Source organism: Prionailurus bengalensis, chromosome B4, assembly GCF_016509475.1.
Source record: "Prionailurus bengalensis isolate Pbe53 chromosome B4, Fcat_Pben_1.1_paternal_pri, whole genome shotgun sequence".
Lineage (NCBI taxonomy): Eukaryota > Metazoa > Chordata > Mammalia > Carnivora > Felidae > Prionailurus > Prionailurus bengalensis.
Window position 1 is genome coordinate 88,993,989 of NC_057358.1, and position 7,102 is coordinate 89,001,090.

At 39.3% G+C, this 7,102-nt stretch overlaps 1 pseudogene; it reads right to left on the minus strand.

Annotated features, from left to right (window-relative positions):
• Nucleotides 1-1,482: 1,482 nt before the first annotated feature.
• Nucleotides 1,483-2,466, minus strand: LOC122473935 (annotated as a pseudogene).
• Nucleotides 2,467-7,102: the final 4,636 nt, after the last annotated feature.

Genomic DNA, 7,102 nt, shown 5'->3' on the forward strand with positions numbered 1-7,102 from the left:
AGGCTTCCACTGTTAAACCCTTCCCTGCCTCTTTAACATAAGTAGTCCTTGAAATATGTTGAAAAACGTTGTATTTTTTTAATGTTTTACTTATTTTTGAGAGAGAGAGAGAGTGAGTGAGTGAGAGCTGGGGAGGGACACAGAGGGGGAACAGAAGATCTGAAGCGGGCTCAGCACTGACAGCAGCAAGCCTGATGCGGGGCTCCAACTCACAAACTGTGAGATCATGACCTGAGCCAAAATCGGACGCTCAGCTGACTGAGCCACCCAGGCGCCCAAGACTTTGTGTTTAACTGAAGATCACCCGCGCATGCATGCACACACCCCCACAATTTCCGTTGGGAGAGGTCCTAAGTAAAAAGAAGTGTCCACTGAATATGAGTAACTGGGTTTCAACTGAAAAAGCTGTGGTTATAAAGTGACATAATGTATAAAAAACTTCCAGCTGTAAACTGACACACGCTGGACACAAATAACAAGCTGATGTGAAAATGTGATGTGACTGTGCCATTAAAAAATATCACTGAAAAAATATATGTCACTGACAGCAAAACAGGCTGTGGATTTTTTTTCACTTCAGCGTCCATAAATATCTCATCATCGCTGTCGGACAATTGCATTTATTTCAGAATGGGTTTTCTGTTCTAGGGACAATTTGCAGACATTCGGCTATCCCATTTTACAAGTTCTTTATAGTGAAATGATGTGCTCCGTGTTCTCTAACATTGGGTTTTCATCCCATTTTATAGTAACATGTGCAGAAGGCACCTGACTCCGTGGTGGTACGTGCCTTAAGGAACTGTCACGCCTCATATTCACTCTGTGGACTCTCCAGAAACTCACTCGAAACTCAGGATATATTCCCTGTTTTACCTCTTCCCTTCCATCATGAACCCTCTAGTTCTTATCCTCTGTGTTCAATTTCTGTCCCTCTCCTCACACATGGGCTCTGTCTCCCTGCCCAGCAACCTCACATTAATACGATATTAAGACTATATTCCTGGCTTTATACTCCAGGTTCTGTTTCTGGGCTCACCCCGCATCTTGGGGTATTGTTGAGGCTCCCTGTGACCTAAGTCACATCCGTCACTCCAAGTTCACTCTTGCCTGAAAATGAGTTTAAGAATCATACTTTCAAAGTTTTGAGGGGAGAGCCTTCTCTTCCTCTCAAATACTTTCCTCGCCTGTTTGCTAGTACCTATAGTTAATTTATGCCATAAACAAAACACTATAACATAATGTCATGAAATTTTCTTTCCATTCTAGAATCTTTGGTGTGTTGGCTTTTTTTTTTTTTCTTGCTTGTATGTGACAAGAGGGCTCCCTAAGCCCCTCCCCTTCTTCGGGAGGTCTGGGATGGAAACTATGTAAAGATCAAAGACTCTCAGTATATTGGGGGATGAGTTGGGGCAAGAATTCCCCAGTAGCTGAGGGCCTCTCTCTTCCTCTTGCTATCGCTGGGGCTGGTGGTCCAGGCGGCTCTTATTCCTTGGAGGTCATGTTGATGGTAAGGTCCACCACCCATTTGCTGTAGCCAAATTCATTGTCATACCAGGAAATGAGCTAAACAGAGTGGTCACTGACAGCAATGCCAGCCCCAGCATCAAAGGTGGAAGAGTGTTAAAGTCACAGGACACAACCTGGTCCTCACTGTAGCCCAGGATGCCCTTGAGGGGACCTTCCCATGCCTGCTCTCACCACCTTCTTGATGTTACCGTATTTGGCAACTTCCTCCAGGTGGCAGGTCAGATCCATGACCAACACATTGTGGGTGGGGACATGGAAGCCCATGACAGTGAGCTTCCCATTCAGCTCAGGGATGACCTTGCCTATAGCCTTGGTGAGGCCAGTAGAAGCAGAGATGATGTAGTGGGCAGCCTCTTGGCCACAGCTTCCCAGAGGGCCCACCCATGGTCTTCTGGGTGGCAGTGATAGCATAGACTATGGTCACGAGTCCCTCCACAATGCCAAAGTTGTCATGGATGACCTTGGCCAGAGGGGCCAAGCAGTGGATGGTACAGGAAACGTTGCTGACAATCTTGAGGGAGTTGTCATACCTCTCATGGTTCATGCCCATCACAAACATGGGGGCATCAGCAGAAAGGGCAGAGATGATGACCCTCTCGGCCTCACCCTTCCGGTGAACACCAGCCTTCTCCATAGTGGTAAAGACTCCAGTGGACTCCATAGCATACTCTGCACCAGCATCACCCCATTTGATGTTGGCAGGATCTTGCTCTTGGAAAGCGAAGATGGTTTTTCCATTGAAGACAGTGGAAGATCGTCAACCTTGACTGTGCTGTTGAATTTGCCATGGGTAGAATCATACTGGAACATGTAGACCATATAGCTGAGGTCAATGAAGGGGTCCCTGATGGCGACAATATCTACATTCCCAGAGTTAAAAGCAGCCCTGGTGACCAGGCATCCAATATGGCCAGATCCATTTACTCTGACTCTGACCATCACGTCTCCGAGATGCAGCTGCCACTGCACCAGAAGATGCTACTGTGTGACAAACAGGGAGGAACAGAGAACCCGTTCTCGAATCTTTGATACTTGCTAAAGTTTGAATCATCCTGGGATTGGCATTTTTTAAATCCGGGAAAAAGTTTTAATGAGGAGACAGAACCTTGGGACTGCGTTGGAGGGGCAAGATCTAGGACACTAGATATGTGTGTGGGAACATATGCATGTGTGTGCGCTTACATGTGCTCAGAATAAGGCCACTGTTTCTGTCTCCAAATCACAAAGTTACCCTTCATTTTGCTGCAAATTTTTATTCTTAATAAAAGTACAGAGGTAAAGAAGTCTAATTTTTCTGTAGAAATAATTTGTACAGCAAAGAAGCTGAGGATGGTGTAATTTAGTTCCTAATCATACAAACTACATAATTTCTCAAGATGGGAGTACATTGATTAGGCACCTGCATTTGTCAGAGGCATCACCAACATTATCTCAATTCTCCCAGCAACCATTGAAGGGGGCTATTATTCTTCCAAATTTAGTGAAAAAGAAATAAGGCAAGGTCACAGGTTTATTAGTGACACAGGCAGAATTCTAATCAAACTCCTGACACCTCATCTTATGTATTTTTTATATTCCATAAAGAAGAGGGATCTAGTAGTTAGAGCTCAGATTTTTATGTCAGAGAGACCTGGGTTCAAATCTTCCCTCTTCTCTTACAATGTCTGAGATACAGCAATTTACCTCTGGGCCTTGGCTACTTCCAGTTTTATATTCTTTAACTTTCATCTTAACTTTCCTTTCTGTTTATTAGCGTCTGTTACTTTCTCCATTGCTCATGGTCCATATATCATCATAAGCTTTATGTTCCCTCGTCCCATCTGTAATTTTATTCACTGTGTCAGATTCAGAAGTAATTGCTGGCACCTCTTAGCACTACTGAAATTGAAAGTGTGGGCATTTTGGCAATTACATTGACTGTCATTTTCATTCATGCTAAAGAATACTTAGTCAATTGTTATTTCTTCAAAACAGTTATATTTACAGTGTTTCTGTATACAACAGATGGTTATGTAGTTTATGTACATCATCCATGTCAAAATGTGGTTCCTTTATCTCAAATGAGTAGGGCAAGTTTAAAGTGGCTGGCTCTTGAAGGGACCAGCCCTTAGTTGGACTAATGGTATGTACTAAAAGTATGTACTGACCATAAAATTGCATGCTTTTTATCTGAAGACTTTTAGATAAATGTTTACTTCCAAAGAATAGGATTGTTGATATGACATAAAACAGTAATGGCTAATACATACACAGCACTAACCATATACCAGGTACTGCTCCAAATGATAGATACCTAATTCATTGCTCACAATAACTCTTGAGGAGGGTATTATTAATGTTACTATTATTATTATTATTATTTCCATTTTATGGATACATTAAGTAACTTGCCTAAATCACCCAGCTAGAAAGTGGTAAGGATAGTATTATAAATCAGAGATGAAAAGTAGACTGTTCAATATATGATATTTGGAATGTTGATTTTCTACATGGAAAAAATAAAATTATATCTCTGTTTTAATAAACTCCAGATATAATAATATCTGTATGTGAAATATAGATTTCAAACATCGGAGGGAAATATAGACATAAATTTGTAATACTGGTGGTAAGGAAGATTGTCTTACACAAAAACAAAAATGACAAAACACATATTTGATCAATTTTACATCAAAAAAAATGTAAGTTCAACAAAGACACATAATCAAAGTGGAAAGTAAGGGACACGAAAGACAGAGATAACCAAATTTATATACAGATTATTTTTTAAACCCTTCAAAAATCTATTAGAAAAAGAAACGCCACAGAAAATGGACAATAGATGTGGATGGGTGATAATCATAAGAAGAAACCTGAATAGCCTGACAAAATGCTCAGCTATTTGTAAAATAAAAATTCGAACAAGATATCATTTCTCATTGTCAAATTGTCAAGAACATTGACATTGTGGCAAGGAGGCAGAGAAACAGGAACACTGTATGTTGCTGTAGAAATAGAAATTGGAGCAACCATTGCTGTAGAGCAATTTGGCAATATCTCATAAAACATTACAATGCAATTCTAAGTAAAAGCATATCCTAGAGCGGTTCTCCCATTTATGCTCAAGGAAAATGAAGAAAGATATTCATTGCAGCATCGTGTATACTAGCAAAATAGAAGGGAAAAAGAGAAAGAAACCTAAATGGTCATCAGAAGTGAATATATAGTATGACTTATAGTCATAAAACAATTTTATATGGCAGTTAAGAAAAGTGATCTATATTTTTAGTTAGATATATATAATATATAATAGAGTACCTATAATATTTTAAATACATTCCTATATCAACATGGAAAAATTCCAAAAACCTTCTCCCCTGTGGAAAAAGGATTCACAGATCAATGTTAACATTATATTTGTCATATATAGTTACTTTTAAATGACACAAATAGGAACTATCTTTTTTTTCAAGATTTTATTTTTATGTAATCTCTATACCCAACAGAGCTCGAACTTACAACCCCAAGATCAGGAGTTGCATGCTCTAGCACCTGAACCAGCCAGCTGTCCCTAAAAACTATCTTATTAATAAGGAACTACAAAAAATAAAAACTGTACTATTAAGGTAATTAGTTAGAAAGTTAATTAGAAAAATACTTGGAATAGCTAAAGTAATTAGGGTAATATACCTACAGAAGACTAAATATTGGATTAAAGTAATTAAAGTAATGTAATATAGGTATAAAATAGAATGAATTAAAGTAGTTAATTAGAGCAATATATCTACAAAAATGAAATATGAAATTACTAAGTCATTAATTAGGTAATTGATTCAAATGATTAATTATAGCAAAATAATTATAAAATTGCAGTCGCTTAAGCTAATAATTTATTTCTTGCTCATATAACAGTGTAAATTTTCCTCACCACCACATTTCACTCCTTCATGAAGTGACTCAAGGATTCAGATTCCTTCAGTCTTTCAACTGTAACATCAAAAAAAAAGAAAAGAAATTAAACTCTAGCATCTTCTCCGACCTTGTCCTCTGCATACAGCCAACAAAGGGGAAAAGAGATAGAGGGAACACATCTGCTTCTTCAAAGCTTGGCAGGCAGTGCTTTCAACCATTCCGTTGGTGAGAAACAGTCATGGGGCCACAGCTTAATAGAAGACATGGGGTCACTGGCCAGACGGTGATTTCCCAGTGACAACTCTGAACTATGAAAAGGAGAACAGGGCTTTTAGCAAACAGCTGGCCATCTGTAACTCACCAAACTTAGTGTTTTTCTATAAATGGAGCTGGATGAGGGAGTGGGAGAGTGGGAAAGGAACAAAAAGACTTCAACTTGATCTGTACTGTTGGTGGGAAAAACGATCTGCATCAAAAACGATAGTTCATAGTTGCTAGTTCTGTGATACGTGAGTGTTGTTACAGTGCTCACGATACTTTTCTCAATTTAAACAAAAAAAATTTTAAGAAAAAAGAAAAGATGTTCTATAACTGCCAGTGTAACCACATTACTACATAGGAACAGCCCTGTCACTGTCTTTGGATTCAATTTAGTGGCACCAAGTCATAGGAGAGATGGTCCTATACTGAGGTTATTCTGGAAAGCACCATGGTGAGATCAATGGATAAAATTTGAAGTCATGTTTGGGTTTTAATCCTGGCTGTCCTACTGTACCAGTTGACCTTGGACACATTTGACCACCTTCAGCAATGACAATAATAATTTATATCTCATAAACTGTTGGGAAGGTACAATGAAATATTGTTATGGAAACTGCTTGCTACAGAGTAGGGATTTTTAAATCTCAATCCCTTCTTTTTTGCTTTGTCTAGTAATTACTCTAAGAGAGTAGCAGTAAAGAGGGGGCGGGTAATAACATTTCTGGATTTCTTTTTATGTACCACAGTGCTGGGCTACAAGCTCATTTGCACAAGACCATTTCTGTTAAATTACTCATGTTTTGCCTCTTCTGGAAATTCGGTTTCTTTAATATTCGTGTTGTTTATTTTAATTCCTCTTGAATTTCCTTCGTGTGGTTTGTCTTTATGCATTTTGGTCTCATAATACTGAGTTGTCTTCAGTTGTATGGTCTGATGTCTCCTGTGCTATTTTCATGATGATGGTTTTATAGCTTTTCCTTGGACACATTTTTCTTTTTTCATTGCTTAAAATTGTCCTGGGTCCCATGGCCCAGGATCCTCTTTTGCATGCTTCTCTTAGCCAGGCTGGAAAGCACTTCAGTGCCTGACTAGGCAAAACAAAACAAAAAAACATCCTGGAGGGTTTTAGACCCTAATTACTTGAAGGGCATGTGGGACACTCAACCCAGGTAAGTTCTTCCTTTTACAATTGGCTTCCCAGCAACTAATGCAGTCAGCTGGAAAATGTAATAAAATGCACAGTAAAGTCAACCCAGGAGGATTATCCCAACTTCCTGAGTCGTCCAAGTAATCACTTGGAAACAAAGGCCAACATAGTCCTGTGTCACCCACCCACAACACTGGTGCTGTCCGAATGTGCTGATGGTCCCAGGAAGCTCACTGAAAACCTAGCCCAGTGGAAGACATCACATAGGAAACATGA